Raw genomic sequence first — 23358 nt, forward strand, 5'->3', positions numbered from 1 at the left:
AGAAATTAGTCTTAAGGATTGATAATGCACATGAAAATTCATGCTGCTCAACCCTGTAAGCCCTCGCCTCGATTAGGATTTTCAGACTCACCATTCTACTAAGTGAGTCTGGTTTGAGTAATCGCTGAATTTTGAATGGTTTGAAGTATAAAATTCCCATCGGAAGTTGTGCATCCGTGCAGCATCATCGTTCGTCTTTAATCGGCTTGGCGGAGGTTATATGAGGAGAATACTTTGTGTGGTATTAAAGGTTTTGAGAAATTGAAAGATGTATAGATGAGATTATTTTGTTCATGAAAGAATGACGAGGACTTTCACGTTTATACTGAAAGTATCAAAAACTATTGGTGCATTTTTATTGTATAAAGTTTTCATCAGATATTATGATTCGATTACACCTGTTTCAATTGTAATTCAGAAAATCAAAGTTCAATTCCAGAAAATATGACGTGTATTTCAGAATAAGGAAGTGTGATTCACAAAAAAAATTGTATTTCAGAATAGGTGGTTTAATTTCGAAATAATCAAATTGGAATTCAGATTTGGAAGTTTAAATTAAGAAAAACTGAGTAAGTGAATTAAATTTCTTAGGTTATCGATTCAATTCCAGATAATGTAATTCAGAACAGTAACAAATGTGATGTACCAGAACAATATGCAACTCAGGTATTACATAGATATGGCATTTTCTTCAACACTGAAGTCATGTAACCAATTCAGATCTCATTTTCAATTTATATTTTCTGATATAAATTTTTTTTTCTGAATTACATATTTCCATTCTGAAATACACAGTACCACTTCTGAATATAAAGTTTTTCTTCTGGATTTCAAATACCCTATTCTGAATAGCAACTTCCCTTTTCGAATTACAATTTTGATCTTCTGTAATTCAATGTGGTCTTCTGAATTACGTTTAACTGTTCCTAAATTACAATTGGAGAAGTTGTGGTTGTTTATTTGATAATAACGCAATTGAAGCTCCTAAATATACGTTCAGTGAAGTGGAGATGAGAACTCTCACGGATTTCCAGACTTTCAACAAGTTGCGAATATAACATCGCTGATCTCGTTGCGCAAAATTTCGACAAAATTTTATGAGAACTCGTTTTTCACTATGAGGAATATTTTCGAAAGTGTATAATACATATTTAGTACTCTCAATTTCTTTGTTCTTCAATTTTTTGTCGTACAGGGTGAGTCTCTCATCTGGATAACCATAATTATTTTGAAAACAGCCAAATATTTTTCATTCTGTGTTTTGTTTTTTTTTGTTTTGTACAGGGTCTCCCAAGTTCGATGATTCCTGAAAGCATCTCGAGAACTATGTGACTTTTAGGATACTTGATCTCTATTCTCGAAATAATTGAATATCAGAAAACAGATCCTAGATATTTTGATTTGCCCTCGAGTTATAGGGTGATTCTGAGGAATGACTTTTTCAAATAGTAAGCCATATCTTGATTTCTGTTCGAAATTTCCGAAAAATTTTATAATATAAGAAGGTACTTTCATTATTCATATTCATCTGTGAAGTCCAAACAGTAGCACATTTACGCAAGTAATTGTTTACTATATCATATACATATTTTTGGTGACTCTTCGCTAGTCCAGCAAAGTCACCCATAACACGCTGAAATTGTCAGTTATTTCCTTCATGCAAAGTCCTGCGCTATTGTATATGTATTCGGCAGATATAACTGAGTGCTGAACTGATGAAGTATCGTTATTTTGGCATTGATAGAACAATTATTCATATATTCAAGTGTTCGAACATCGTTGCTGTTGATATCATAATGAAACCGTATTTGTACTTTTTGTCAGAATTCACGACGCCGTATATTCCTGCACATAACGTCACCCACATTGAATACATCTCATATCCATGATTGAAAAAATTAATAATTCATAACCAACGTTCATTCACACTATAATATTCTGTCTACAATGTATCTGAGCATTAATAGAACCAAGTACGGTAATTGAAATGCTTCATAGGTTAATTAACCTACCAGAGAAGTATAGATGCAAAGCACGAACGCCATTATATAGGTTCTGGAAGCGAATGGGATTGATTGAAAAAATCCCTTTGGTGAGGTAATTATCCTACCTGACTTGTTAACAAAGGAACCGGGGTCTGAAGGTTGTCTACTTCGGGTCATTTCGTAAGGAGCTGGCTGCTCCTCGGCTCCTTTGAGATGCCAGTCGGAAGGATGCAGTTATAACGGTCAAGTTCCTGTCAAGGCTCATTCGGCTTGTCTTCATCAAAGGTCCCCCTCTGCCTTTGTTACAACATTCCTTACAACAATTGGAAACCGTTGACGCTGTTAAGTGTATTAATATCGACTCTTAGCTCGAACGCTCCTACGGTAAATAGAATTCTGAGTCTGGGAAGAATGCGGGCTGTTTTTCATTTAACTTCAACCCTTTTCAACTGATGGTTGGGATCGCTTTTTTAACTTCGACGGTTTCTCTTAACGGCACTCAGGAAGTCATTTAGATCATTACAAAGAATTCTGTTTGGCTCTCCCAATTTTGAGAAGAGAAGAATTATTTCCCTGTTGATAGAAGGAATTTGTAGAACTCATTCAGTGCTATATCACAAAGTGAAAGTGAAAATATGTATTTTGATTTTATAATAAAATATTACCTCTTCACAATTCAGTGTTGGGAAAGATTCATTTCCGAAATTATTAAATAATGATTATGAAGGGTGTTTTTTTTAGAGCTATAGAACTTTAAATTGCAATGAAACGACGATGGATTATTCGATTGACATGAATTTTATTTATCCGCAAGATAATCTTGTGGCATTACATTTCAAATATGATTTCTGGCTTATTACCGCCACGACTGGCTCGGATGTAGTCCAATCTGGACGTTCAATTTTCGATGACTTCTTCCAACATTTGTATATCGGCAATAACACGGCGAATGTTGTCTTCCAAATGGTCAAGGTTTGTGGCTTATCCGCATAGACCAATGACTTAACATAGCCCCACAGAAAGTACTCTAGCGGTGTTAAATCACAAGCTCTTGGAGGCCAATTCACAGGTCCAAAACGTGAAATTAGGCGGTCACCAAACGTGTCAAAATAAAATGGACGTAGTGCGCGATACGTATTCCGCACAGAACCATTATTTTCGAAATAAAATTGCACTATTTGCTAGCGTTGTTCAGGCGTGAGTCTGTTCATGATGAATTGCCAAACCAAACTAAGAATAAATCACTTTCTAGCTGTTAAATCGGTAGCCATCTTGAACAGTAATGCCAACTTGAAGTTATATACCTCGAAAAAAACACCTATTATTTCAACAATCATATTCATAACATAACAACTTTCATTATAGCACTATTGTGATAATGATATCTAACTCATAGTAGACAATTGGAAATGGAAAACATTCTGACTAAGATTATGTATACGAAAACTAATGTATTGCAAATATAATCAACAAAATCCTTAAAGTTAGATGAACTAATGCCAGATGCTGATATGCCTAACACTTTACTAGGTATGGGTAATCGTTCTTTGTGAATGTTGTTGAATTAATATCTCTAGATGATGACTATTGGGCAATATTCTCCCCAGTTTTGAGAAGACATTTTTGTTAGCACCTAGAATTGTCATAGCTGTTCGATTTTTGTTTTCAGAGGTCAAAACATTTACATGAAATAATATCTGGTAACTGTTTTATTTCATGCGAATGAACTCTATATTCAATTAAGTATCGTTAATGGTTGCAATTGTTAGATCTCATCTTAATATATTTTTTAGTCACCACTACAAGATTAAAACCTCAATATTTCCTGATTTGAACATATATAGACCGATTTATAGTTCTGTGGTTTCCATTGATGCAATTGACGAAATAATAACAAGCGATCAAAAGCTCCTTACTTCACGTCTTTTATTTACTCATTTTTTTCGATTTTATCAAAAAAAAAAAGTATTGAGGAATTATTCACTATTATTCATGTGCTTCTATAAGAATGAATGGAAATATCATAATTTTTTGGATTGATGAAATATCCGTTCATTTAAGAAATCTGAAGCAAATATTGTTGTAGCATGAAAATATCAACAAACTATAATTGATAGTAGCTTGAGGCCAGCAAGCAGACACAGTCCAAATAGAAAACAATTTATATCAATGCTTTCACTGCAAAAAGTCCCATCTCTCATTGATATACAAAGAGCTTCACATCATATATCACCATTTGAAGATTAAAATTTTCTCAATTAATTGTCTGGAACTGGCAGTTTGAATTAATGATTTTCAATACTCGACGGTCCTAGATTCTATTGCGCAGAGGTTGAATATTTTCTCATGGAATTTGAAATATCCGTAGTGAGAGCAAGAAACAATTGATCGTTCTTTGAGTGATTGTTCTCTTAACAGGTCACTCAGTGTTAAAATATCTGTTATTTTGAGCCAAGAATGATCACAAACGATAAGGTTTCTGCTTATTCAAACGCTGCAAATTTGATGGGAAAAGAAATTTGCCGAACGTGAAATGACAATTTCAAACCTCGAGCAAAATGCTGAAGGCGTTACTTAGACAGAATATCGAAAAAATTACACAAGTTTGAATTTGACATGTTTGATGAATGAACGAACATTCAAAGGCTTCTTACTTCACGTCATTGCTTTCTTCATTTCGATTTTGAAGTGCTTCTTGGATATTTGTCAGCACGAAATTACAGATATTAAGCCAATTGAAAAGTTCTCGGTCTGATGCATAGATGGCGGTGCTAGTACTAAATCCATATGATTTTTAGTTAGAACCAACCTTCAAACGAAACGTGTCAAAATTTGACAGCTGTCCGACTATTAGTTTGTGAGATATATCGTTGTGAGTGTAGCTACTTTTGTTATTCGAGAGCAGATGGAAAAAAAATTTCGTGTTCTGATGAAATATTGCTTTTTGAAGAGAAAAAATACCGTTCATACAAAATCTTTGCTTGATGAAGAGTTTCCGGGGTCTGCACCAGGAAAAGCAATCATCATTGATTGCTGTGCTAAGTTAAAAAGTGGTGAAATGTGTACTGAAGACGGCGAACGCAGTGGAAGCCCAAAAGAGGCTATCACCGACGAAAAAAATCAAAAAAGTTCACAAAATAATTTTGAATGACCGTAAAGTGAAGTTGATTGAGATAGCAGACATTGTGAAGATATCATCTGAACGTGTACATTATATCATTCACGAACATGGGAGCTGTGTGCAAAAATGGTAGCCGCGCGAGCTCACAATCGAGCAAAAGCAACAACGTGTTAATGATTCTGAGCAGTGTTTGAAGCTGTTTAAGTGCAATAAACCAGAATTTTTGTGTCGATATTTGATGAAACACGGTTCCATCAATTTCATTCCGAAGTCCAATCTAGAGTCAGCTGAGTGCACTGCACACGATGAACCGAATCCAAAGCGAGCAAAGGCAAGGTTATGGAATCTGTATTCTGGGATGCGCAAATTATAATATTCATTGATTGCCTCCAAAAGGGCAAGACCATCAACAGCGATTATTATATAGCGTTCTTGGATCATTTAAAGGATGAAATCGTTGAAAAACGACCCCATTTGAAGAAAAAAAGGTACTGTTTCATCAAGACAATGCGCCGTGTCACAAATCAATGGAAACAATGGCAAAATAGCATGAATTGGGCTTTGAATTGCTTCTGCATCCACCGTCTTCGCCAGATCTGGCCCCCAGCGACTTTTTCCTGTTATCAGACCTCACAAGAATGCTGCCTGGAAAGAAATTTAGCGCCAATGAAGAAGTAATCACCGAAACTGAGGCCTATTTTGAAGTGAAAGACAAATAGTACTACAAAAATGGTATCGAAAAGATGGAAGATCGCTGTATCGCCCGCGAAGGCAACTATGTTGAATAATAAAATCGAATTTTGCCAAAAAAATGTGTTTTACTATGACAGACCGGGGACTTTTCAATATCATAGATCAGTTTGGGGAACGAGCCCTCAGTTTAAAATCCCTTAATGACTTCAAGGTTATTTCGTCACAGCAGAAAGCAATATATTTCTTATAACAGGACAAAATAGATTTTGTGAAACACTGCTTCCACGCAGTTCAGTTGGAATTCGAAGCAAAAATTCGACATATTTGGTTTTAATCAAATTCCCGAAATTTCGAGATGACGCGCTATTCGTATCGAAATCAGTCACAGAATTTGTATAATTAGGAAATGATGTGACGGCAAATAAAGAGCCGAGTGAGGGAACAAGGCACAACATGGGATTGAAAGCAATTTAATTGGCTAACGAACCGCCAAGTGCGGTCTCAACCTACCGTTCATGCAATCTAGTGGTACGTGATTCGAATCCCCGGGTGACGTCACTGGTATTCAACTGTTTTCAAACGATCACCACATTCCTAAACCACACGCTGAATGTCATTCCGAGTGCCACTAATGAAATAGTTCATGGATGTGAATCTATCTGGCATATCATATTTTCTTATTTTTCCGATGTTTAGTTCGTTAAGTTTAGTATTAATTGAACCGAACTTCAAGTGATATTATCGACAATTTCCTTTGAGGAGCATTGCACAAACCTAGATGATGCTCGAAATGTTAACGTAAAAAGATGTTGAACATAATAAGGGCTTTATCAGCTCTAAAAGAATAAAATCATGTCGGTAGTACTAGGGGGAAATATAATAATATTCAGCAGAGTGGGAAGATGATTAGGGTGTATCTGAAGGGATGCATAGTTTGGCAAGTAACCAACTGAAAGCGAAAATCAGCCATGCATATTATTTCGTACATATAAAGTAAAGATATGAGGAAAACTACTTATTGTTTCTCAAGAAAATAAAGAATTCATTACAAATTTTTAAAATTGAACTAGAAATTTTAATACCTAGGTGATTTACGTATGGCTTATACTTTGACTATTTTTATAATATTCTAAATTTATTTTTTGCGCTGTCAAGGTTTCTGGATTACCAACGTATCTATTGCCTGCGAGGTAGTTCTTATTTATTGATAGCTAGACGCCATTCAGAACAGTTAAAATTTGGAAGTTGAATTAATTTACAACTTTCTCATCAGAGAAAACAGTAGATCGATGCCATATCCATTTTTCGAAGTCTTCATTATAATCCAATTATTCAAAAATTAATATCCGAAAATAAAAAAATTCAATATTTTCAATAACCTAGACACATTAGGTGAAAACGTAGAAGTTGATATGATTTTTGCGGTAACGCCTCGTGTATTTAATGGAATGATGTCATTGTTGTCTGTTAGTTTATCAGAATGAGGGGTTCTGTTGATACGATCCTCCTGAAATTGACCATGAGCATTAGATGAGTGACTATTTCATATAAATACCAATTGAATTTCAACCTTCAGAGTTCGATCTGTTGATATGGAAATATTGGGTGATTTTTTTGGTAGTCTACATGAATTTTCACTGATAATACCAGTTTCAATTATAAAAGTTTAATGAGTCTTCTTGATGAAGGATATTTAATATAAATCAAATAATTTGACAACTTTGTGTCTAATCCTTCACAATAATATATCTGTATGATATATTCAGTTTATTTTTGTCTTGGAATATATTCCAATTCTAAAAATGACAAATTTAATAATCAACCAAAAGAAAAATTCAAAATGACTAAAATTGTACAAATTGAGTAAACGGTTAATAAATTGAACAACTAAATTAACATAAAGACAGACGTACGTTTCGGAATTTTTGTATTTAATAATACAATTTTTCCTCCTCAGTGCCTTATAGTTCAACGGAATTATTAAATTTATAAACTTACCACGTGTATATCTACCTCAACAAAATTGCAAGTAAGAAACCACTAACTAAACCTAACGGTTGCTTTTGTGAGGATTCACAGAACAAGCCATTATTTAAGGTAGTCATAGATTTCTTCATTGTTATTCTTTTGAAACACATATACACATCGACATTTACAATTGAATAAACAATTTCAGAAATTCTAAATTTATCAATTGGTTGATACTGACTCTCTAATCAATAAATGATTACATCAAATTATAAAAGTTTAATGAGTCTTCTTGATGAAGGATATTTAATATAAATCAAATAATTTGACAACTTTGTGTCTAATCCTTCACAATAATATATCTGTATGATATATTCAGTTTATTTTTGTCTTGGAATATATTCCAATTCTAAAAATGACAAATTTAATAATCAACCAAAAGAAAAATTCAAAATGACTAAAATTGTACAAATTGAGTAAACGGTTAATAAATTGAACAACTAAATTAACATAAAGACAGACGTACGTTTCGGAATTTTTGTATTTAATAATACAATTTTTCCTCCTCAGTGCCTTATAGTTCAACGGAATTATTAAATTTATAAACTTACCACGTGTATATCTACCTCAACAAAATTGCAAGTAAGAAACCACTAACTAAACCTAACGGTTGCTTTTGTGAGGATTCACAGAACAAGCCATTATTTAAGGTAGTCATAGATTTCTTCATTGTTATTCTTTTGAAACACATATACACATCGACATTTACAATTGAATAAACAATTTCAGAAATTCTAAATTTATCAATTGGTTGATACTGACTCTCTAATCAATAAATGATTACATCAAATTATAAAAGTTTAATGAGTCTTCTTGATGAAGGATATTTAATATAAATCAAATAATTTGACAACTTTGTGTCTAATCCTTCACAATAATATATCTGTATGATATATTCAGTTTATTTTTGTCTTGGAATATATTCCAATTCTAAAAATGACAAATTTAATAATCAACCAAAAGAAAAATTCAAAATGACTAAAATTGTACAAATTGAGTAAACGGTTAATAAATTGAACAACTAAATTAACATAAAGACAGACGTACGTTTCGGAATTTTTGTATTTAATAATACAATTTTTCCTCCTCAGTGCCTTATAGTTCAACGGAATTATTAAATTTATAAACTTACCACGTGTATATCTACCTCAACAAAATTGCAAGTAAGAAACCACTAACTAAACCTAACGGTTGCTTTTGTGAGGATTCACAGAACAAGCCATTATTTAAGGTAGTCATAGATTTCTTCATTGTTATTCTTTTGAAACCCATATACACATCGACATTTACAATTGAATAAACAATTTCAGAAATTCTAAATTTATCAATTGGTTGATACTGACTCTCTAATCAATAAATGATTACATCAAATTATAAAAGTTTAATGAGTCTTCTTGATGAAGGATATTTAATATAAATCAAATAATTTGACAACTTTGTGTCTAATCCTTCACAATAATATATCTGTATGATATATTCAGTTTATTTTTGTCTTGGAATATATTCCAATTCTAAAAATGACAAATTTAATAATCAACCAAAAGAAAAATTCAAAATGACTAAAATTGTACAAATTGAGTAAACGGTTAATAAATTGAACAACTAAATTAACATAAAGACAGACGTACGTTTCGGAATTTTTGTATTTAATAATACAATTTTTCCTCCTCAGTGCCTTATAGTTCAACGGAATTATTAAATTTATAAACTTACCACGTGTATATCTACCTCAACAAAATTGCAAGTAAGAAACCACTAACTAAACCTAACGGTTGCTTTTGTGAGGATTCACAGAACAAGCCATTATTTAAGGTAGTCATAGATTTCTTCATTGTTATTCTTTTGAAACACATAATTTGATGTAATCATTTATTGATTAGAGAGTCAGTATCAACCAATTGATAAATTTAGAATTTCTGAAATTGTTTATTCAATTGTAAATGTCGATGTGTATATGTGTTTCAAAAGAATAACAATGAAGAAATCTATGACTACCTTAAATAATGGCTTGTTCTGTGAATCCTCACAAAAGCAACCGTTAGGTTTAGTTAGTGGTTTCTTACTTGCAATTTTGTTGAGGTAGATATACACGTGGTAAGTTTATAAATTTAATAATTCCGTTGAACTATAAGGCACTGAGGAGGAAAAATTGTATTATTAAATACAAAAATTCCGAAACGTACGTCTGTCTTTATGTTAATTTAGTTGTTCAATTTATTAACCGTTTACTCAATTTGTACAATTTTAGTCATTTTGAATTTTTCTTTTGGTTGATTATTAAATTTGTCATTTTTAGAATTGGAATATATTCCAAGACAAAAATAAACTGAATATATCATACAGATATATTATTGTGAAGGATTAGACACAAAGTTGTCAAATTATTTGATTTATATTAAATATCCTTCATCAAGAAGACTCATTAAACTTTTATAATTTGATGTAATCATTTATTGATTAGAGAGTCAGTATCAACCAATTGATAAATTTAGAATTTCTGAAATTGTTTATTCAATTGTAAATGTCGATGTGTATATGTGTTTCAAAAGAATAACAATGAAGAAATCTATGACTACCTTAAATAATGGCTTGTTCTGTGAATCCTCACAAAAGCAACCGTTAGGTTTAGTTAGTGGTTTCTTACTTGCAATTTTGTTGAGGTAGATATACACGTGGTAAGTTTATAAATTTAATAATTCCGTTGAACTATAAGGCACTGAGGAGGAAAAATTGTATTATTAAATACAAAAATTCCGAAACGTACGTCTGTCTTTATGTTAATTTAGTTGTTCAATTTATTAACCGTTTACTCAATTTGTACAATTTTAGTCATTTTGAATTTTTCTTTTGGTTGATTATTAAATTTGTCATTTTTAGAATTGGAATATATTCCAAGACAAAAATAAACTGAATATATCATACAGATATATTATTGTGAAGGATTAGACACAAAGTTGTCAAATTATTTGATTTATAGTTTCAATTATATTTTTGTTGAATAGTTTAGGGTTATTCTATTTATTCTATTGAAACCGCAATTCTATACAGGGTGATTTACCGCGATGGCTTATTGGAACTTTATGGAAAATTAATCATAATTTGGCGCTGAAAATTTGCATTCTCAGATTTGAGACAATGATTTTTCAAATCTCTATAGCTTCCGGTTATACCGGAATCAGCCTTCTACTTTCTCATTTCAAATGGCTCTCCCAGGATACTATTGAATGAAAAGATAGGGTATTTGATGACAAATTTAGCAATATGCCTTAATTTTGGTTCTTGACTTAATGAGATTCTTATGAAAAAATGGTTGTGTCGAGGACTCATATATTTTTGAATATTTCGGAAAAGGTGTTTAAGAAAAAACCTTTTTATATTCGATCCTACAAATACCTATTATTTCAAGACTATTTGCGGTTTGTACCAAAAATCTACAAGGTGTTTATGAAAAGATCATAAACTTGGACAACTCAAATTCTTCAAAACTCGAGATTTTCAAATTACAACCAATATTTTTCATTCTTTCAGTCAATTCTTCGTAAGAAAAGAGTGAAATATTTAAGCAAACTCTATAGGTACACCTAAAATGAAAATTTTAAGAGTTATCGAGGAGAATCTTGACCTAAGGAAAAAACCGAAATTTTTAACTGAGTGGAAAGATCTATGACTTCCGGAAAACATAGAAAGAAACAAAAAGTCAGTGTTTCGTAATTGAATGTGAGATTTCATGAATTCTTATTAATTAGGTATTTATAATTGAAAATATTATTGGATTATGGATTCTCAACAATCCCAAAGAACTATCAATGACAATTCATGAAATGTCAAATTTAGGTATGGAAACACCGAATTCTAGTTTATATTTATGTTTTCTGAAAGTTATGGTTATAGTGAGTAGTTTTGCATCTTTGAAATATTTACATTTCGACTTGATGAAACTATAAACAATTTATTAAGGGGCTCACTTTTTTTTGCGCCTGAAACTTTTACCTAGATACGCCTCTATCAAGTCAGCGCGTTTGTTGAATTTTTTATGACCATTTGAATTCTTGAAAGAGTATCCATCCACTCTATGTAATGGCAAGTCAGAACATATAATCTTTATAACATTTATGCAAATTTCTATACCATAGGATCAGCAAGCGCATTCATTAAGCTAAATAATTAACCTTTTAATTTATTGAATATACATATCTAAGCAGGCCAGGCAACGGCAAAATACGCGGTAATGATATTCTATGTTTGATGCAGATTAGGCCGCTCGGATATATAGCGCCCTAGGGAAATTCGAAAACTACCCGTTTGCCAGCTACTAAAACGGATAAAATGGCCGCGTTAACGAATATTTAGGTAATCTCGGCCGTTTTGGGAAAATGTCACATCTGAATCGTTTTGTAAGTAATAAAAGCGCGACATGGAATGGAAGAATCGATCTCGCGTTCACCCCAGTTTCGCCCTTATGACGTGGAAAAATAGGGATAAATTAGCATATCGGATCCACCGTACTGACGAGTATCGAATTCGATAATAGAATCTTTTTTTACTTTGTCGGCATGACAAAGGACTGTTTGTTTATGTTTCCGAGTTGTTTTTCTCGGATCCGTTTAAACGTTCCTTGAAGTTATCTCGAAGCGATTTTGTTCGGCTTTTTATTAAACGGATCTCTCATCGAATCAGAAACCGACGAAATTGAAAGTCAATAGAATCAGGGAACAACGTACAAAATGCTTATAATGATAATACAGGGGGCCAACCAGCAGAGAAACAAACTTTTTGTTCCTGGAAGGAAACATTTTAATTCGATAATATTTATGAACGTTAAAGGACCCTATTTTTTTAGTTTATTTTTAATATAACCGAGTTTTTGGATTAAACAGTTTTCACCGGAAGGAAATCTGAAGATGAAACAAAAAATGAGGAGCGCATCAACGAGAATTCAAGTGCTTCTGAGCGCTAGTCCATTATTGTGTCTTAAGGCTCATTTTAACAGTGATGGTAACTATCGCGGTAGTACAATCATGGTAGTGCGACAGCACTCTCGCATTACAGTGACTTGATAGAACACAGTGGCGACAATTCTTTCAAATTGAGAATAAAAATGGCTTAACCATAGAACTCAAGAATATAATACAATCGACTGAACTCAACTGACAATTTGTCAAAATTAAAATTATTGGGCCTGTTGGTATTTGATTGTATATAGGACAAATTTATTCAACTGAAGAATACCACAGTGACTCAATAAAATTTTGAATAAATCCCAAAATTCAGATAAACGGAGAATGTAAACAAAAAGCCGCTATATTTAGGCTTAGCCAATCAAAAACAAGACCACGAGTGTCGCCACTGTGGTTTATCAATAGCGTATTCGACTGGCTGCACCAGTCCGAATTAATTCGAGCTAGTTATGTCATTTAGCTATACAAAACTTCTATTATATTTACGCTATTAGTCACTGTATCTCGTACTTTCACAATAGTAACTATCGAATAGTTTACATGGTGACAATTGCAGCGATAGTTACTATCACTATCATACTATCATGATAGTACTATCACTGTGGAAATGAGCCTTTAGATACCTGATATACCTTTACTTTGGACTGTTCATGGTCGTTACAATAGTGTGCTCTTCAAATGATTCTATTGAAATCCCACTATGAGAGTGTCACGAGAAGAAACCATTGACCACTTGGTGAATACTTGTCCAATTTATAAATTTCATAGTGATTGCTAAGCTCTTGTTTTCACCTGCCTGTTTCATTTTTACTTGAAATTATTTCCAATTGAATCTTACATCCCAGATACTAGAAATGCCACACAAATCTTTATGGATACATATTCTCTTCAATCTAATGACAGTGACAAAAAATTTTCCTCTTCTTCTTACTGTTTCGATAGGGACGGTTCTGTTAAATCTTGTACATTATGTCCCCTTCGGGAATCTTCCTGAGTTACTGAACTCCAGCTCTCGTATCACCTTTTTGGTGGTCTGCATTCTTTCTGCGTGATCCCTCCAGAATTTTTCACGTGTCCTGATGCAACTCACAACATTCTGTACGCCTAATTCTTCTCTTATGTCATTACTTCTTATTTGGGTCCTGAGTTTGCCTTCCATGATGGTTCGCAATATATTCATATCTTTGGTTCTTATTTTTTTTTGTTGTTCTTGATTTCTTGGGTCTGGTTTCTGAGAGAAATTCATGTGAGAATAGGTCTCACGCACATTTTGTAGATTTTGGTCTAGCTCTGTTTGCTCATTGCTTTGTTCCTTCACACTATATTTCTCAGATAGCGCTGACCCTCGATGATTTTATCGCTTTTGTTCGTGCTTTTTCTGTAAGGTTTCTTTCACTCGATATAATTGCTCCCAGGTAATTGAAACCTGATACCTGCTGTATTATTCCGCTATCGACTGCCAATTGGCATCTAATAGGATTGTTGGAGATGAACATTGATTGTGTCTGGTTGATGGAAATGCTCATATCGAATTTTTCTGCAGAAGTTTTCATCTTATTAGCAGACGTTGTAAGTCATCTACATTTCATTCTACAGCAACAGCGTCGTCTGCATAAAACAATACCTTTAAGGAGCGGTGATCCATTCTGTAACCAGCGTTGACTCTGTTGGCATCCTCGATAATTTGGTCCATTATGATGTTAAATTGTGTTGGGCTGAGATTGTCTCCCTGTCAAAATTCATTTGAACCTCTTCAGAAAGTCGTTCCTTAGTTTTAATTCTTGTTCTGGTTCCAGTATGAACTTTTTTCAAGATAATTTGGAACTTACAGTCTATGTTGACAACATATGTTTTTTGAACTCTATCGACATCTCTACCAGCTGAAGAACTATGAATATTGCGTCCACCTATAGTATGCTCTTCAAATGGCATTTATTGAATGCCCACTATGTGAATATGGCGAGGACCAAACTGTTGACTACTTGGTGAATACATTTCATGGTGATTTTCAAGCTAACCATTCAGTTTCAGATTCTTTATCAGAATGGGTCACTAGCCTAAAATAAATATTATATGTATAACATTCATTACTCTTTTCTGGAATGTTGAAGAAGATTTTGTTTGTATAAAGAAGAAGTCCTTCAATATAAATATTTCAGCTCATTCTTCGAACAAATACACAGACCAATTACTATTCCTATACCGGGAGTTGCTGAGGTTTTTATCTGTACTCTTGTATGACTTGTATGATTTTATCTGCACAAGCTTTATTGTTTGAAGTTAATAATTTTTTTATTGCTCTGTCTCAAAAGAATGTACTTCCTAACGTACGAGTACTAGAGTTATTGGAATTCCTTTTTCGTCAGATGCTGAGAGATCACTTATAACTATGCAAAAACATCGTATTCAATCGAGAATCGTAGACACAAAAGTCCGAAAACTACACCAGTCCTACGGATATTCGAAACATCACAAAGCAGCCTGTCGTTTAACCCTGAACAAAATCCTCTGCCCAGACGCCGCCAAACGAATCGCCTATGTGCTGACTCTTTATGTCAAAGCGTATACTTCGGCAGCTCTGAATGCAATTATTTCTTTTCGGAGAACACACAGAAACTTCTGAAAACATACCGAAGTCAGCGAAAATAAACTACGATTGCATCCGGCTTCAAAGCTATTAACTGAAATGAACGACAGCGATATTTCAGAGATGTATTATGTTGTTCAACTCAGGGAGAATCCGAGAAACAACAACGCCCCGAGGAATTAGTGAATATTCCAAAATGGGTCGAAGATAAAGTGTTGCAGATAAAATCTGGGGGGCGGCTGGTAATAAATTTAAATTTAAATTCTGACATGAATTACTTACAGCCAACACAGTCTTCAACACTTTGAGTTTGGAAATTTTAAATGTTTATATGGATCTTGCTTGTCTTCATTAATTCTTGATATTTCTGTTAGGGGTCAAAAATTCTGATCATTATGCAGACTAATTGCTGATGTGTGGCAAATTTCAGTTTGAACATGAAAAATATTTTTTATATTTCAGGTTAGCCATAGAAACACTGAAAGTCAACTGTCATCACTAATAAAGTTTCAATTTTCAAATTGAATTTGATGGAAAAAATGAAATAATATTTTGGAAATATTTATCGGATGAAGGAAGCTTACATCCCATATAATGAAATGACATGTATCCCATTCAGAGTACATATAATGCTAGTTGAAGCTGTCCTATCGTTTGAACGGTCGATCTTAATGAAATCTGGTTGATAACAAGATGATACAACTGAAGCTATGGACGAAGTCGTAAAACCACTGCCACAAAGCCTTTGAAAGATTTTGAATTATAATATCCAAAGTAGGTAAGCTCCCCCTTTTAATAGTTGTTAATAGCCCTTTATCTGCATTAACACTGTCTCTTGAACATTTTACGAAAGACATAAAATACATAAAAAACAGAGTAAATATAAAATTTAACCATTCGATGAAGTTGCTTTATATCCTATTATTCTTCAGTTAGACCTAGCATACTCTATTCTTCTTCTTAATTCGATATCTAGGTCTAGAGAGTTAGTTACCCAGCATCCCAAGTATTTGATTCTGTTCACTGACCCTCTATAATCATGTTATTAAATTCTTGGTCCTCTAGATTACCATGAGGTATGTCGTCTTTAGATTGATTAATTGTCTGCATCTTTCTTTCTAAGACATTCACACAATCTTACTTCTTTCAAGTCACTTGGTTCGTACCTTCAAGAAGAGTGCAAGGATTTCATTATTCATAAACTCTCTATAGAGTAGTTGTTGACAATGTTTTTTTATTATACGGACTCCAAAGTGAGACACTTCCACTAATACTGTATTTAGGTAAATTCAAATGCTCAAAAGTTTGTCAAATTTTATATTTATCATAAATGAGTTTGAGCTACTTTTTATGGAAAAAACACTTATATTGGAAATAAATCTTTCGATCTGTGGCTTTCCATATCTTGCCTTCTAATACTGAGATTTCAATGTGAATTTGTAAGGATATTTCGGTCGTGCAGTAAAACATCTCCAAAAAATATATATACCTACTATTGGTGAGTTTTGGTGGATCAGAAAAATATAATTATTCTTGTAGGTTTCTTTACTTTTCGATAAATACGTACAACATTTTAAGATAAGACCAAAATAAACGAATTGTTGTTTATTGCAGATTTGCAACTTCATACAATAATCTGATTCACCGATCAAATCATAAGCTCCAAAACAGATAATAGACACCCTCTTACTGAAAGAGAATCGTTGGACTATTTGGGTAAGTTAAGAAAGTCTGAATTTCTCATACACCGATTGTATTTTGAACAGTTTAATGATGATATGGATTGAGAAGACGTAATGTCTGTCGAAAAAAAGATAAAGGGTAGACGATTACTAGAGTGAAAAACAAGTAGTACAGTTGAAAGTAAGAGATTGTATTTGCGTATCATTCATCACCCACTGAATTTATTCATGACAAATTAATGCCTAGTGTCCAAGAAAGTTTAGACACAAAAGGGGACATGGAAGGAATTTTGTTTCAATCAGAGTTTAAGAGTAGGGTAGCCCATTGGTTGTGCAACGTGGAGATGAGAAACGCTTCAAAAAGGGTTAGACTAGGAAGCTTACTGGAGCATGAAATTAAAGCTAATAGGCATAGGGGAAATACCCAACATTCACCAAAACAAGATATACGAAATAATCAAATGGGACACCAGCTAGTGTTCAATGAAAGGAGAACCAAATGCAAATATACCAAATGACAAGATTTTACGGACATTAAATAAAAAAAATGCGGTGTAATTATATGTTTCAACAGAAAAAAATATAACAAAATAATTAATCAAAGAATTATTTAACAATATCTCGCAGAAAATCAACAAGTCAGGGATGAATACTGCCAATTTTTCACTAAGATTTATTATATTGAACTTCATTCAACGTCCGTTGCCTACTATTCTTCGATTTTGGCCATGATCAAATCACGCTTGACAACATCTCATAACAGTAGTTAGATTTCTATTCGTACGGTTAGCGATTTCTTGGAATGACAACCCTGCCTCCAGTATAGACCAATAATTCGACCTCTTTCAAATTCACTTAGCTGGCGTTAAATTTCGCGTACACGTGCTCTTGGCATTTTAACAACAACTAAACATCGACTTTGGATCTCCTCGAACAACTGGTTTCTTGTAAAATTTAAAAAACTTTCAAAAAACGACTACAATATTCAACACGAATTGTTTATATGGAAAAACGTTCACGGTTTTTTCTCCAAATTCAATAATTTACTCATTGCTATACTATCTTCTTCTTCTTCTTTATGTGCCGTCTCCTTTAAGAAGGTTGGCTATCATCATGACGATTTTTATCTTTGAAGTTGCGGATCTGAACAACTCAACAGAGCTACTGTTGTACCACTGCCTTAGGTTGTTCAACCAGGAGATGCGTCTTCTTCCTATACTTCTTTTACCCTGTATTTTTCCTTGTATAATAGTTTATATCGTATATATCTCCCCTCTCATCACGTGGCCCAGATACTGCTATACTATCTATGTTTTAACAAAAAAAATTCAAAATTTGAACGATCACCTCTTTCTGGATGTTGCAGTTTCTTTGTCAGTTAGTATACTCACGTCAATTCCTTTCCAACTCAAAAACTCCAGTTGGTGGTTTGTCACGAATTACTATCATCCAATTCCTATACAACACTCATTCGAACCAGCAGGACGAATTCCTGCTGAATATCCGTGACACAAATCAGGTACCGAGGGCACTCAACCCTTTGGCGCAGCCTTCGCAGCAGTTTCGGAAAAGAGGGGCTCATTTACGTTGAAACCCGGCAAGATTCGCTGATTCGACGAAGCCGTAGTGGAATCATTCTGCGGCGTTGTGTCGTGCCAGCGAAAGAAGAAAATTGAACGAAACAGATAATGGGTTAATTGCTTCCGAGTTGCAGGTAAATGCCTGCCATTCAGGCTTAACTCGACCTGTCTTACTGGCGCGTTCAACGTGCGAGATCCACCTGATAGGGACTGTTTTAATTGCTGGTTGCAAATTGGGGCGAGCTGAATGCAGAAATCCATGTTGAGATTTCAATGAGCGTTTATAAGAGGTACATTTGATTGATTGTTATTGATTTTTGTTATTGAACGCGATTTTTTATTGGACTGATCGATTTGATTTCGTCATAATGTATTTTTTTTAGAATTTAGAGACTTTTTTAATGATTTCCTCAAATAATAGTTATTTATGTAGAATCCAGTTATTGTTCCCTGTAAATAATTGAGATGGTCAACCGGATGCTTGGAGACCTATTAGTTACTTCAAGTGTCGAGGGCATGACAGTTTCAATGAATTTACAGGGAACGAATTGTTATTGTACATATAAAAAGGATGTGTATTTCTTCGAGGTGTCGAAGATAGGTCATGAAGTTGTAAATCTTGAAGAGATTTACTAGGGGGTTGGGAAAGTTCGAGAACAAGACGGTTGTACCAGATGTGTTACATCTGGGTATCAGGTACTAGTCCTTCGAGAATATTCGATTTTCAGGAATTCGCGAAGATCTTTGTGGGTGGTACGGAAAAATTCTTATTGGACTAGGGGATGGTACTTTCCCTTAGGGTGTGGTCAAGCCGGAAGGAGGGAAGGATATTCAGAGGAGACGAAGTAAGTTCAAGTCGAGAGACAGTTAAAGGCAAGTCTAAGACGAGTCAAGTTCGGTCGGTCAACTTAAGACGTACGACGTAAAGACGGTTCGCGGACTAGATTAAGACGAGTCGCGAACGAGTTAGAGACGAGACGACCGAAAACTTAAAGTACGACGAAGACGTGATAAAGTAATTAACATTAGAGTTAAAGACGAAATTCAGTACCGTAGTGAGAAACTTGTAATTAAGACGTAATTAGGATATTCTCAGAACTGTATTTGTACTGTAATTGTGGCTCTGAAAATATATGTAAATAATTAAATATAGTTTAATTATTACAAACCCGAACAAAGTCAAGGAGAAGAAGACGAAAGGTCAAGTAATCGAATCATACTTCTAGACGATCGATTAACCAAGCCTACATTAAAAACAAGGCTTCAATTACCATAGTTAGAATGATCCGATTTAGATCAAATACTGTTCTCTAAAATAACTTGTTGCCATTTTAATCATCATTATGCCTCTCTCATAAAAGCCCTCTTCTCTATTGACAAAAAATTGAGACAGTCGATTTTCACTAGCCTCTGATGAAGTGAATTTTCCACCAGCAAAATTGTTCGCCAAGGACAGAAACAGAAAGTATCCACTTGGTGGATTCATAAGAACCTCCCAACTAAGCTCCCGGAGCTTCTGGCAAATCACTACCAATGTGTGTGGCTTGGCGTTGTCCTGATAGAACACAATTTCCCTTCTATTGGCGAAAGCTGCCGCTTTTGGGCCATTGCTTTCTTCAGACGGTTCAACTGTTGACAGTAAAATTTCGAGTTAACAGTTGAGCCGTAGGGGTGCAGCTCATAGTAGATATTTCCTTGCCAATCCCACCAAATGCACAGTGAAACCTACCTGGCCGTTAATCTTAGCTTGACCACCATTTGCGCCGCGGACCGCGTTTCCATCATGTCCGTTTTTGCTTGACGTTGTCGTACAATACCCTCACCTGGAGCTTTTCCTTGAGATCTGCTTTATGCAAATAGTTCCACATGCTTTTTGTGTAATCTTCAGCTCTCGGACAATCGAAACAGTACTAACATGACGGTCGGACTTCACAGTGTCCATGATTATATCAACATTTTCGTTAATTGGCCTTCCAGTGCGTGGTGCATGTCATACATAGGAATTACCGAAAAGGAATCGACAAACCAAAATTGCACGTGATTGGCTGCAATAACATAACGATAACTGAATAAGCACAATAACTTAAAACAATTTTCCTTGTGCAAAAAATAAGTGACATCTGAGGCATAATGAAGAAATTGGTTTTATCTCGACTAAATACTCTTTCGCTTTGACCCTAACGATATTTTCCAGAAATGCGATTAGTTTCTTAAATTTTGATTTGTTTTCTGGTTATTTTCATAATACTTTTGCCTCAATATTATATTTGCTTTTATAACTGACTTGGGTGAACATTGTTTAATGCAAGGCAGCAATGAGGAATTTATCCATCTATCAAACGTTGAGGTTCGACTTCCTGATGACGAATCTGCTCTCGAATTCGAAATTCTAATGCCACAGTAAAGTTCATGAATCCGTTAATCAAACTAGGGTTTCCGCGGACATGAACATTCGAAACTTTGTTTTCCTGATAATTTCGCAAGGCAATCCTCTGAGAGAGGCGCACCTTTGAAATTGGCTGAGAACGCCTCGCCATATTATAATGAAGAAGAAAATAGCAATAACGTCGCCGACTGTTCATGTAACATAACACATAAATTAAGAGGGGGAAGTAACAAAGAAAATGTAATTTTCTTGGCATATTTTTAATAATTCTCATTACACCTTTTCCAATTGTAGTTTTGCGAAATGAAACATGTATTTCAGAATAGCAAGTATCATTCAGAAAAAAGAAATTGGATTTGGGATTAGTTGATTCAATTTCGGAAAACAGAAAAAAGTTGAAATTCTGATTCGGAAGTCAGAATACTGATGAACAAAGTAAAAATTCCGAATGAGAAACAGCAAATTTCATTTGAGAAAATAAAATTGTATATCAGCGGTTATCAATTCAATTTCAGAACAGTACCTACCAAATATGAAGTACCTACCAGTATAATATGCAACACGAGTATTACATAATATATATGTAGGATCCAGTTATTGTTCCCTGTAAATAATTGAGATGGTCAACTGGATGCTTGGAGACCTATTAGTTTCTTCAAGTATCGAGGGCATAACAGTTTCAATGAATTTACAGGTAACGAATTGTTATTGTACATATAATGTAAAAAGGATGTGTTATTCTTCGAGGTATCGAAGATATGTCATGGAGTTGTAAATCTTGAAGAGATTTACTGGGGGGTTGTGAAAGTTCGAAGACAATACGGTCATACCAGATGTGTCACATCTGTGTATCAGATTCTAGTCCTTCGAGAATATTCGATTTCCAGGAATCCGCGAAGATCTTTGTGGGCGGTACGGCAAAGCTCTTATTTCCCTAAGGGTGTGGTCAAGCCGAAAGAAGGGAGGACGATATTTGAGACAGGGTAGATCCAATCGGCAGAGAGACAGTTCAAGTTAAGACGAAGACGAGTAAAGTTTGGTCTAAGTCCAAGTAAGAGTAAGTTCTGTCGGTTGAAACTTAAGACGTAAGACGAAAAGACGGTTCGCGGACTAGATTAAGACGAGCCGCGAACAAATCAAAGACGAGATGACCGAAAACTTAGGATTAGGAAATTAGGATCTTCTCAATACTGAGTTTGTACTGTATAATTGTGGCTTTGTAAATAGATAAAAATAATTGAAAAGAGTTCAATTATTACAAATCCAACAAAGTCGCGGAGAAAAAGACGAAAGGCCAGGTAATCGAATCATACCTCTAGACGATCGATTTACCAAGCCTACATTTATAGCTTTTCATTTCTATTAATTCTAACGTAAATGTAACCAATTCTGAATCACAATTTCGCATATCCCATTTCCAATTCATATTTTCTGAAATCAATTTTTCTTTTTCTGAATTAGGTACATATTACTATTCCAAAATACAAATTACCGTTTCTGAATATAATGTTCTTTTTATGAATTTCAAATAACTTATTCGGACACAACTCGAAAATCGGTATTATTTGGTTGATAATAATGAATGAGTTTATTCAAATACAATGAGTAATTGAAAACCTATAAATTATAATAACAATTCAAAAAGCGAGGCTTGATATCGATATTATGCAATAAAAATGTTGGATTAGATATTCCTACCTAACTCCCATTTTTGAAAATGATGGAAAGGATGGTTGGTATTAATATATTCATTAAATATCTACAATATGAAATGAATTGATTAATTATTTAAATGTAGGTACCTTTAAGAAGAACGGAAACAATAGACTTAAATCGGGAGTTTCGCGCGTTTGATTGAATTCATAAAATTTTTTCACGGAATTTTGTACTTTTATTTGAGTATCATAATACATACCCAGTCAGTCGTTATCTGATATCAGAACACAATGTTATTCATTTATTTTTGGAAACAGTTTTTTTCAGGAAACGAAAGAATACGATATAAAAATGTTCGAAATATTCTTTCTATACCCATTCGACATATGCCATCATACCAACCAATAGGATAAGACCTCACGTATTCGAATTTGTCTATTTTGATTGACATTGATCCATTGAGAAATAAATGTCAAATTTCATATGTGATCCTTCATAAATCAAATTTTTTCCGAGTAACGAACTTAGCAAAGATAATGATGGCTCTCTTTTTCCCCGAAACAAGAGCACAAACAAAAATATATGAATTTTCCACTGGAGCTGCTCTAGAATTCTGGTCTCTGTTATAATCGGATCGATCGAACAATATAATTTCACTACTAGAGAATATTTTCAGCTCGGT

At 33.9% G+C, this 23358-nt stretch overlaps 1 protein-coding gene across 2 annotated transcripts in view; it reads right to left on the reverse strand.

Moving 5' to 3' along the window:
• Positions 1-23358, reverse strand: part of LOC123671389 (hemicentin-1) — a 482600-nt gene that overhangs the window by 248842 nt on the left and 210400 nt on the right. The window contains exon 1 of one of the 2 annotated variants that reach the window (XM_045605219.1): positions 15655-15757. The exons of the other annotated variant lie outside the window; for it this stretch is intronic. The gene's annotated coding sequence lies outside the window, so the exon portion shown is untranslated. Of the gene's footprint in view, positions 1-15654; positions 15758-23358 lie in introns of those variants that run through there. 2 annotated transcript variants of the gene reach the window in all.

Source organism: Harmonia axyridis, chromosome 1 (genome assembly GCF_914767665.1).
Source record: "Harmonia axyridis chromosome 1, icHarAxyr1.1, whole genome shotgun sequence".
Classification (NCBI taxonomy): Eukaryota; Metazoa; Arthropoda; class Insecta; order Coleoptera; family Coccinellidae; genus Harmonia; species Harmonia axyridis.